Below are 12,089 nucleotides of genomic sequence, written 5' to 3'. Positions count from 1 at the left end.
AAGGTTTTTATGTCGAAAGTCGCACAGCTCGTTTGCGGCACGCGCCGTTTTCATGAGCACCTTCATCTTCTTTTTGCCAACTGGCATGGCTTTCACGAAGTCGGGGCCGAACTGCCCAATCAGCTTCTTGGCAAGCGTTGAAGGAGCCAGGTTGGCCGTTCCGGTCGTTTCCAGCATAACCAGGAAAGGTCCCGTGGAAAACGGAGGATATCTTCGCTTCCGAACCGGGGTCGCATTTTCCGCATTCGCCATAGCAACAAAACGATGGATTGTACCGAACAAAGGGACTTCGCGAGCTCTTTTGTTCGAATAAAGCAAAACTAATCAACAGCGCAGGACGTCTGAACGTCTGTAGCTCACCGTGGTTTGCTTGTAACAGCCTACCTACTCATTTCTTTAGGTTTGATGATCTGGCAGCACTGCCTAATGTTAGCAGCACTTATGTGAAGTATATCTCTTTTTTTTATTGTTGGATGTTATGATTCCGAATTAAAGAAAAAAGCGCAAAATGATTTGTCCACCCTTACTGATCTCGCAACCCTGTCTAAAAATATCAGTACTTTAGTAAAACTTAGTTAGATTTTCAAAAGATCCGGCTTCAAAATATTACATAAATACAGTCCAGACTCGATTATTCTCGGAAAAATTTCACTTCGGATAATCGAATCACGAAAAAAATAAAAATAATAAGATCCAGCTAAAAAAAAAATACAAAAATGTTACTTAGGTGGTCATAACTTGAGACAGGGCTTTCAAGGCCTTTGGTTAACCTATTTATAGATAGGTCGGATGATTGATCTAGACATAGCATACAGATAAGTGAGATCCGACTTTCAAGAAAAATATACATAAATATCTCTTTCATCTGGTCATAACTTGAGTCATGGTTGCCAATTGTTCAATATTTTGGATTCTGTAAGAAGTTCAGTGATAAAGGCAAAATAAGTAATTATTATTTTTTCTTTTTACACAGTCCTTAATCTTGACCAACAACTTTACCGAAGACATGAATTCAATTCCTACTTTTTAGATTTGATGATCTGGCAGCACTGCCTAATGTTAGTAGAACTCACGTGAAATATATATTTATCTATTTTTATTGCTGGATGTTATGAATCCAAATAATAGAAATGAGCGCAAAATGATCTGTCCTCCCTTACTGAAGAAGCTATTACACTACGGCAAAAAAAAAACTCGCACTTTTTGACAGTTTGCCAGTTTGCCTGCTTTGTTTGTTTGCCTGGATTTGTTTGTACAAACGTCAGCCTTCATACATTACATACTCGACTTTTTTTTGATAAGGTCCTATAAACATATGAAAGACAATTGCTTATAGGACCTTTTCAAAAAAAAAACTCTGGATTTTGCCTTGTTGGCGAGTTTGGCAAACTGTCAAACACGAAAAAGTCCGAGTTTGTTTGTTTGTTTGCGGTAGTGTAATGGCTCCTTGAAGATCTCGCAACCCTGTCGAAAAGTATCAGTAATACTTTAGTAAAATTTGGTTAGATTTTCAAATAAAAATTAATTTTAATAAATATTGCTACCAGAATTTTCTCTCTGTTAAGATAGGTATTTTAAAGTCTCTTTCGACAAATTAAAAAAATTTGGCAACCATGTTATTAAAATATACCACTTTTCAAACATTTCTTGAACTTTTCTTTCCGAATCTCTCCCGGAAAAGATCCGGCAGCCATTTGGTATGGTTTGACGTTTGCGGAGGTTACCAAAAAAAGGTAAACAATGATGTTAATGATGTTTTTGGGGGTTTTGTTAGCTTTAATGGAATCGTCCGAAATATGCAAATGATGCGTCAAGATTTTTTTTTTCATATTTTTTTCTAAATTCAATGTTTACAATTCAAATGTGAAGCTTTTCATAACCTCATTCTTTTCACTCCACACTTACACAAAAACAAAAACCCAACCCAGCAATAAAGTCGTGTTTATTTTCCTCCGTGTGTTGTTTTTGTTGTTGTTGGTTGGCACTCTGGTGGTTTGGTCTGCGTGTCCGTGTCTGGTGCATGTGATTTTTTCCCTCTGTTTCAGTGCTCAGTTCGCATCGACCTGCTGCAGAAGCAAGAACGCGCATTTTTCAACTGTTCAACAGTCAGTGCAGTAGTAGGCCAAGCAAGTTTGAGAGTTGGTACCTCCGCCGAAAATAGAGGCAGATTGTGACAGCAGCTCGCGCCGGAGAGGGGAACAACAAAGATAAACATTGAGGATTCTTCTTACTTTCTGTCGGCGAACGAGTGAGTGAGGTTAGGCAATGTGTTTTGTATTGTCTTGCGTTTTTATTTCTTCTTCTGTGTGATGTAAGTGTTTTGTTGTGGGAAAGAAAAAGAGGAAGAAACGAGTGTGCATTGTTGTGGTTGGTGTTTTGCATAACCGTAACGTCATTTTCGCAACAAAGTGTAAACAGTTTAGCGCGAACTGTCAAAATTCTAACCTGAAAAGCTTGTTGTGTTTTTCTCGCTTGTTGACACAATTTCTTGTTGGAAAGTTTATTCCAATATGGAAAATCACACTGAATTTTATCTTCTCGCAAATACCCAGTGAAAAAAATCCCCTTCGGCAAGAGGGAAGGCTAAACGAAATGTTTATTTTATTGAACCGTTTTGCCATCATCAAGTACAGTGTGTATGTACGGTGTAAATGTCTGCGCGTGTGTGTTTGTGTTCGGCATAGATTATTGAGGGCTGTTTGTTGTTGTTGTTGTTGTTCAGAATCGATTGAGCAAAGTCAGAGTCTCGCGGCTTGTTTTTCTCTTGCCCTCTCTCTCTCTCTCTCTGCTTGTTGTTGGTGTGGTGGCGACAGTACCAATACCGTCGTGGAATGAGGCCCCGGCGGATGTCCGCGGCACCAATACAGCGAAACGAATGTTTATGTTGGGGGGCGCCTTCGTCAACTGATAAACAACACGTTTTTCCTTCGTTTAGCGGTGGAAAAGTTTAGCAAGAGGGTGCTTTTCCTAATGACTTGATTTTTTTTATTGCTTTGTTTATCTTTTATACTTTTGCCTTCCTCACCTCAATGAGGAAAGGCTATAAAATCACTCGAAAAATGAACTTCTTTATTTGACCTCGTAGACCCATCTTCACGTATACCTATCGACTCAGAATCAAATTCTGAACAAATGTCTGCGCGTGTGTCTGGATGTGAGTCCGTGCACCGAAAAATATGCACACGATTATCTCCGGACTGGCTGGACCGATTTGGACCGTTTTGGTCTCATTCGATTCGTCTTGGGGTCCCACGAGACCCTAGTTAATATTATTAAGTTTAGAAAAGTACTTCAAAAGTTATGCTAAAAAAACGATTTGGCTAGAGTTTGAAATATTATAAAAAAGGTGGTTTTTGTAAGAAGACCCGTCATGCTATATATTGTTAGAAAGGTTTTTGAAAGAACTTTCCAACGCGATCAAAAGATTGAAGACCTGACAACCCCATCAAAAGTTATGAGCACTTAAGTGTTATTTATACACTTTTTTGAGGCCGGATCTCAAATATTTTGATGAAAAAGTTGTCCGGATCTATCATGCGACCCATCGTTGGATAGGTCATCAAAAGTCCTTTCCAACAAGCCCAAAAGGTTGAAGATCTGACAACCCTATCAAAAGTTATAAGTACTTTAGTGTATTTAATAAACTTTTTTTGAGGCCGGATCTCAGATATTTTGATGAAAATATGCGAGGAAGGCACAAACCACCTAAAGGTGGATTAAGTAACGATGTTTTTAATATTTTTTTTTTATTTTACCTTTTTAACAGAGTATGAAGTTTAATTTAGGCTGCTAGAAGTTTTTTTTTCTTAAAAAAAACGTGTCAATAACAAACGTTTTTAAAAAGATTAAAAATATTTAAAATTCTGGCAACTCTTACTAAAGCGATATACAGTCCAGACTCGATTATCCAAAGGTTTGTATGAGACTTCGGATAATCAAATCACGAACAAAAAAAAGTTTTCCTAATTTTTTATTGTCTTGCTTTTAACATCAAATTCGAGTTCTGCAACCCCATTTTAGTCAAATTTGAATTGTTGAATGCCTATTAAATTAGAAAATGTATTTTTTCAATATTTCATCACCGCCATTTTGGCCGCCATCTTGGATTTTTTTTATCACTTAAGAGTAGCTTTGGGGTCATAGTTAAGCTAAAGAACCAAAAATAAGACAACAACAACAAAAAATTCGTGATTCGATTATCCGAAGTGAAATTTTGCCAAGGCCTTTGGATAATCGAGTCTGTAATCGACTGTACACTAGGGTGCCCAGAATATGGGACTTTTTTTCAAAACCTCGCTCCACAAGCTGAATATTGTTCCTTGACCTATTTTAGGACTCTGGACCGAATATGAGCAAAATCGGTCATCATTTACCCATTCATACTCTGAGGTGAAGTTTGTATGGGAAAAATCGAAAAAATGTATGGAAAACCCAAGATTCTTACGGTTTGGTCTGCACGGTGCGCTACTTCCATCCAAATGTTCCCAAAAGTGAGATTCTTATTGAAAATTTAATGCTCTACAACTTTGTAGAACACACCAAAGCTGTAAAACTCGATCCTGAAAAGTTATTTCCGATTTAAAAAAGGCATTTTTGTATGAAAAACATTTTTTTCGCCAGCTTTAGGCTCGGGTATCAATGGGTTAATCTCATCCAATTTCGCTCAAAATTTACACAGATGCTTAAAATAACCCATAAAACCGTTTTTTGCTTGTGGAGCAGGGGGTCATTTTTTCTGGGCACCCTACTGTACACTTAAGTGGATTATGTCCTTATTCAATAGAGGAATTAGTTCATAAGGAGTCCGTTTTTTTCCTATTTATGAAAATGATTACAGATCTGGCAACCAACTGGCAACCCTGCATAAGCTGTATGGATCTAACCAATATTTAAAAAAATCTTGCTTGATGAAAAATACTTTTGAACCTGTAATGCCACTTATCTCAAAGGAATGAGCCACATTGTTTTTAAAAATAGTCTATTTCCATTTTTATACATGATTTCACAAAATAAACATGCATGCACATAGTCTGGAAGAAATAGATGTTTTTTTCAAATTGTTTCTTAAAATCTGGCAACCTAGCAACCCTGATTACGTAACCGAATTTTGAGAATTGTGTTAACGTAGAAATTTTAATGAAAAATAATATCAACAGAAAATTATATGAAATGCATTTTCCTGCATTGAAAATTATATTTAGCTTTTTGGGCTCAAAAAAAATATTTTGAATGTGTGTCAAATTCCGATGTACAATACCGCAAAAAAAATCCTCTATACTTAAATATTTTGAAAACTAATGATCGCAAAACAATAGGACTGCAAATGGTGATAACATGGCTTGTAATTTCAATTTTATTTATTTTTTTATTTATGATTGGATGCTGGATGCCGTGTATTTTCAAGAAAAATATTTTCTAAAATGTTTAATTTTAAAATCTCTCAAAATATGGGAATGGCATGTTTTACCATCGGGCACGTAATGTTGGCATATCAACGTTATCGAGCTTTTAAAAAGAGTTTTTTTTTAAGTGAGCAAACAAGTTTCTATCAAAAGTTTTGCACAAAAAAAAGATTATTTTTTTTAGCAAATTTTATGGAAATAGAACCAAGTTTTTAGCCTACCAAACATACAAGAATTTTCTCTTATTTTAGATTTTCTGAAATATTTATTTTTGTAAATCGAACTGAATTGTTTAAAGAATTAAGAAAATGGTAATGTTTAGAGCTGTAAGATTTATTGAATTGGGTTGCATTAAAAAATAAAACAGTTTATAATAAAAGTTAAATTTGGTAAGGTTGAAAACATTGTTGGTTAAATATTTTTTCTTTTTATTGTAATTTTAGCTGAAATAATTTGCTAAAAATGCAGGGTTGTAACGGACGGCGCGGATGCCAATTTTGATAAATAAATAGATAAATAGATAAAATTACTTTCAAGTTTATTAAGAAAAATATTGTCAAGAATTACGAGGATTTGTTTGTTTGTATTTTCTTAATACTTCTTATTATTACTACACTAAACTCATTTCTTAATATACCCGGCTCTGAATATGTAATTTCTTTTGAGTTTTGAGTAATATTTTTAACCTAAATTATTTTTAATTTTATAAAAAAATCAAAATAAAAAAATTCAAAATTAAAAAAAAAATCTAAATTTGGAAACTAAAAAATATTAAATTTAAAACAATTTCGAAAACAAAAAAAAAGAATCTGAAAAATCTCAAATAAAATTTAAATTCTTAGATTCTTAAATTCCTAAATTCTTAAATTCTTAACTTCTTAAATAATTAAATTCTTAAATTCTTCAATTTTTAAACTTTTAACTTTTAAAATTTTTAAATTTTCAAATTTTTAAATTCTAAAATTCTTAAATTTTAGTAGGGCATTTGAAATACAATCTGTATTAAAATTCATAGATTTTGAATTTTTAGAATTTCGAAATCTTAAATTTAATCATATAAAAATTTTAGATTTTGAAGTTAAATTTCATTTATCAGATTTTAAAATTTTGTTTATATTGGTTTATAATTTTCTATTTTGTTTATATTGGTCAAAATTATTGTTAAGACCCTCTGATTTGTAAAAAGAATTTTTTTTGGTGACACTTTTCTTGACGTCTCTTGAGGTATTGTTTAAAAGGATTTTTTTGCTTTCATTCCTTCAAACATAAAATGAGTTTCATTTTTTTTATCAAATACTTTCTGCATTAGTTTTTTTCTTTAGAAATAACATTTCTTGAATGTTGGTCGCGATTTTTTTATATGGCGCGGGTTCGCGTGGATTCAAGGTTTACGTCGGCGCGGATATGACGCGGATTTTTTTCAACTTTCCCGTAACAACCCTGAAAATGTTAAATTCAACAGAAACTGGTGAAAATTTTAACAATTTCTGATGTAAAATTACACTTTTTCAACGCAAAATTTGTCATTATTCCCAGATGTAATATTACCATAAGTTAGTTTTTTTTTTTTTGATAAAGTGATCTTTTTATTTAAAAAAAAACTATTTTGACCTGCAGCTGTCATGACAATGCTTTGACCTTTAAAAAATAATCAAATTAGGAAATTTTCTATAGATTTGTTAAACAGTTTAAAGAGTTGACTCTCGCTGGATGATTAAAAACAGCTTCGAGGAGAGACAAAAAATTACTAGAAAAATAATTTCGTCTGAAGGGGGTATTCCATTGCGGCAAACCACCTTGGACAGGGATGTAGCATCAATTGGACTGATTTTCGATATAGAAAATAATTAAAATTTTGTGATCTCTCATATTTTCAAAATTTCAAATTCAAGGCTTGCGATAAAAAATTGACGAGTTGTTTTCCAAAGAGAAAAAAAGATTCTTAATATCTGGCATCACTGTCTACAATTGTGTTGTATCTTATCAATTCGTTTGTTAAATATGAATTGATTTTCAAATCTCAATGTTTTAAATTTTAATGAAAGTTACCATAAATGTAAATATCTGAAGGACCTTTACGACCAATCGTGAGTTTGGAAATCCTAGCAACACTTCCCTGAAGTAACGCTACTTGAGTTGTTATCAAACATTTCGAAGTTAATATTTTTGTAGATATCCAAATGGGTGTTTAAAATACATTCTGAAAATCTGGCAACACTGTCAAGGAGTATCATTTACTATGTTTATTAAATAGAAAGACTTTTTAATTTGTTTAAAGTTTGTTTTGGAGATCTTTATAAACCCTGCCGCCCAGAACGCTCAGAGTCCACAAATTATGAATGCAAATCGGACTGTAACAAAAACAAATCAAACATTCATACATCAAGTACAGTGACACACACACACGCAGTATTGAGGCAGACAGATTGCGAGAGAGCGAGAGAGAGTGGTTTTAAAACGAGAGCAAACCGAACCGGTCTCGAACCCTTTCCCTCACTCTTTTTTATACTCAGTTGTGAGTGTTGTTGTTTTGTGTGATATTGGGTCGCCAAGTCTCTGCTCCGAGGGCAGGCGGTTTATTACACCTCAGTGAATGTTGATTGTAAACAAGCGATTACGTAACGAGCATTCGATAATTCGATAGCGGTGTGCTCTAATGTTCTAACTGAAATTGGGCCAAAATGAGTTAATGATGCCATCTTTTAGCTAATTAAATTCCCTACAAAACGCTTCTAACAGATCTGAAAAATTCGTTTCCTACGCGGAGATATCGCCCTGCAACCATTTGTACTAACTGACATTTTCGAACGCATCATGGATGTGCTCTCTTATTTTCCATCATGGCTTGACCTTTTGAAAACACGCAAATCCATAAAAATACGATTACACTATAATATTATGGTAAATTGCCAGGTGTCCTTACTAGTTTGAGCAATATTATGGAGCACTATTTTGGAAGGCAAATAGCACAAGTGTGCACATTTGGAAGCGAGAAGGAATTATCAGTTAGGTGTAGTGTGTTAAAATGGTTTAGTGGAGTAGTTTTTTTTGTTTGGACGACCCATTGATTAGGATTAGTGTATTTAGGTTCTGTAGGTTAGTTTAAAATGTTGTTACGTAGTTTTCTTTGCATGGATGACCCCTGCAGTTGTACTAAGAGTGCACAACGACTTGAAGAATATTTCAAACTGGACTTTTGGTTGGGATAAGTGGGCATTGGGTTGGGGAAAATTATTGTTACGTCGTTTTTTTTTTCATGGACGACTCCTTCAGTTGTGTTAGGAGTGCACAACGATTTGAAGAATGTTTAAAATTGGACTTTTGGGTTAGGCTAAGTGGGAAATGGGTTGGGGAAAATTATTGTTACGTCGTTTTTTTTCATGGACGACCCCTTCAGTTGTGTTAGGAGTGCACAACGATTTGAAGAATGTTTAAAATTGGACTTTTGGGTTAGGCTAAGTGGGAAATGGGTTGGGGAAAATTATTGTTACGTCGTTTTTTTTCATGGACGACTCCTTCAGTTGTGTTAGGAGTGCACAACGATTTGAAGAATGTTTAAAATTGGACTTTTGGGTTAGGCTAAGTGGGAAATGGGTTGGGGAAAATTATTGTTACGTCGTTTTTTTTCATGGACGACTCCTTCAGTTGTGTTAGGAGTGCACAACGACTTGAAGAATGTTTCAAACTGGACTTTTGGGTTAGGCTAAGTGGGAAATGGGTTGGGGAAAAATGTTGTTACGTCGTTTTTTTTTTGCCTGGACGACCCCTTCAGTTGTGCTAAGAGGGCACAACGACTTGAAGAATATTTCAAACTGGACTTTTGGTTGGGATAAGTGGGCATTGGGTTGGGGAAAATTATTGTTACGTCGTTTTTTTTTTCATGGACGACTCCTTCAGTTGTGTTAGGAGTGCACAACGATTTGAAGAATGTTTAAAATTGGACTTTTGGGTTAGGCTAAGTGGGAAATGGGTTGGGGAAAATTATTGTTACGTCGTTTTTTTTCATGGACGACCCCTTCAGTTGTGTTAGGAGTGCACAACGATTTGAAGAATGTTTAAAATTGGACTTTTGGGTTAGGCTAAGTGGGAAATGGGTTGGGGAAAAATGTTGTTACGTCGTTTTTTTTGCCTGGACGACCCCTGTAGGTGAGCTAGGAGTGCACAACGACATGAAGAATGTTTCAAATTGGACTTTTGGGTTGGGCTAAGCGGACAATGAGTTGGGGAAAATTGTTGTTACGTCGTTTTTTTGCATGGACGACCCCTACAGTTGAGCTAAGCGTGCACAACGACATGAATAATGTTTGAAATTGGACTTTTGAGTTGGGCTACTATACCATATTATACCATTTTAACAGAATTTAGAGTCATAGAGACGCACCTGAGAAATGGTAAAATCCGTAAAAAAAATACTTTGACTCAATCTCACCCCCCAGACCAAGTGTCACCCCCACTAACGGTACGTAGTATTTTTTTTTGCATAATCGAACCCTGCAGTTAAGCTGAGAGTGGACAACGACTTAAAGAATGTTTGCAATTTGGTCTTTTGGGTTGGAACCCACTTGTAAAATGTTGTTACGTAGCCGAAACTTTGCTTACATGTTTCCTGCACAATAAAGCTCATACAAAATCCCATACAAAGTACTTAAAAAGATTAAAAAAAACTCACGACCCACTGAGCCCAACCCAAAATCCAATTTAATATTCTTCAAGTCGTTGTGCACTCTTAGTTCAACAGAAGGGGTCGTCCAGGCAAAAAAAACAACGTAATAACAATTTTCCCCAACCCATTTCCCACTTAGCCCAACCCAAAAGTCCAGTTTGAAACATTCTTCAAGTCGTTGTGCACTCCTAGCACAACTGAAGGGGTCGTCCATGCAAAAAAAACGACGTAACAACAATTTTCTCCAACCTATTACCCACTTAGCCCAACCTAAAAGTCAAATTTTAACATTCTTCAAGTCGTTGTGCACTCCTAGCTCAACTGCAGGGGTCGTCCATGCAAAAAAAATGACGTAACAACAATTTTCCCCAACCTATTACCCACTTAGCCCAACCTAAAAGTCAAATTTTAACATTCTTCATGTCGTTGTGCACTCCTAGCTCAACTGTAGGGGTCGTCCATGCAAAAAAAAAAACGACGTAACAAAAAAAATTTTCAACCCATTACCCACTTAGCCCAACCTAAAAGTCAAATTTTAACATTCTTCAAGTCGTTGTGCACTCCTAGCTCAACTGCAGGGGTCGTCCATGCAAAAAAAATGACGTAACAACAATTTTCCCCAACCTATTACCCACTTAGCCCAACCTAAAAGTCAAATTTTAACATTCTTCAAGTCGTTGTGCACTCCTAGCTCAACTGCAGGGGTCGTCCATGCAAAAAAAATGACGTAACAACAATTTTCCCCAACCTATTACCCACTTAGCCCAACCTAAAAGTCAAATTTTAACATTCTTCAAGTCGTTGTGCACTCCTAGCTCAACTGTAGGGGTCGTCCATGCAAAAAAAAAAACGACGTAACAAAAAAAATTTTCAACCCATTACCCACTTAGCCCAACCTAAAAGTCAAATTTTAACATTCTTCAAGTCGTTGTGCACTCCTAGCTCAACTGCAGGGGTCGTCCATGCAAAAAAAATGACGTAACAACAATTTTCCCCAACCTATTACCCACTTAGCCCAACCTAAAAGTCAAATTTTAACATTCTTCATGTCGTTGTGCACTCCTAGCTCAACTGTAGGGGTCGTCCATGCAAAAAAAAAAACGACGTAACAAAAAAAATTTTCAACCCATTACCCACTTAGCCCAACCTAAAAGTCAAATTTTAACATTCTTCAAGTCGTTGTGCACTCCTAGCTCAACTGCAGGGGTCGTCCATGCAAAAAAAATGACGTAACAACAATTTTCCCCAACCTATTACCCACTTAGCCCAACCTAAAAGTCAAATTTTAACATTCTTCAAGTCGTTGTGCACTCCTAGCTCAACTGCAGGGGTCGTCCATGCAAAAAAAATGACGTAACAACAATTTTCCCCAACCTATTACCCACTTAGCCCAACCTAAAAGTCAAATTTTAACATTCTTCAAGTCGTTGTGCACTCCTAGCTCAACTGTAGGGGTCGTCCATGCAAAAAAAAAACGACGTAACAAAAAAATATGTCAACCCATTACCCACTTAGCCCAACCTAAAAGTCAAATTTTAACATTCTTCAAGTCGTTGTGCACTCCTAGCTCAACTGCAGGGGTCGTCCATGCAAAAAAAATGACGTAACAACAATTTTCCCCAACCTATTACCCACTTAGCCCAACCTAAAAGTCAAATTTTAACATTCTTCAAGTCGTTGTGCACTCCTAGCTCAACTGTAGGGGTCGTCCATGCAAAAAAAAAAACGACGTAACAAAAAAAATTTTCAACCCATTACCCACTTAGCCCAACCTAAAAGTCAAATTTTAACATTCTTCAAGTCGTTGTGCACTCCTAGCTCAACTGTAGGGGTCGTCCATGCAAAAAAAAAAACGACGTAACAAAAAAAATTTTCAACCCATTACCCACTTAGCCCAACCTAAAAGTCAAATTTTAACATTCTTCAAGTCGTTGTGCACTCCTAGCTCAACTGTAGGGGTCGTCCATGCAAAAAAAAAAACGACGTAACAAAAAAAAATTTCAACCCATTACCCACTTAGCCCA

At 35.7% G+C, this 12,089-nt stretch overlaps 1 protein-coding gene across 2 annotated transcripts in view; it reads left to right on the top strand.

Moving 5' to 3' along the window:
• LOC120422057 (forkhead box protein K1-like) overlaps positions 1-12,089 on the top strand; it is a 52,562-nt gene that overhangs the window by 27,078 nt on the left and 13,395 nt on the right. The window lies entirely within an intron of this gene.

Source organism: Culex pipiens, chromosome 1, assembly GCF_016801865.2.
Source record: "Culex pipiens pallens isolate TS chromosome 1, TS_CPP_V2, whole genome shotgun sequence".
NCBI classification, from domain to species: Eukaryota; Metazoa; Arthropoda; class Insecta; order Diptera; family Culicidae; genus Culex; species Culex pipiens.
The sequence above is the reverse complement of the archived record's forward strand: the minus strand, read 5'-3'. Positions and strand labels throughout refer to the sequence as shown.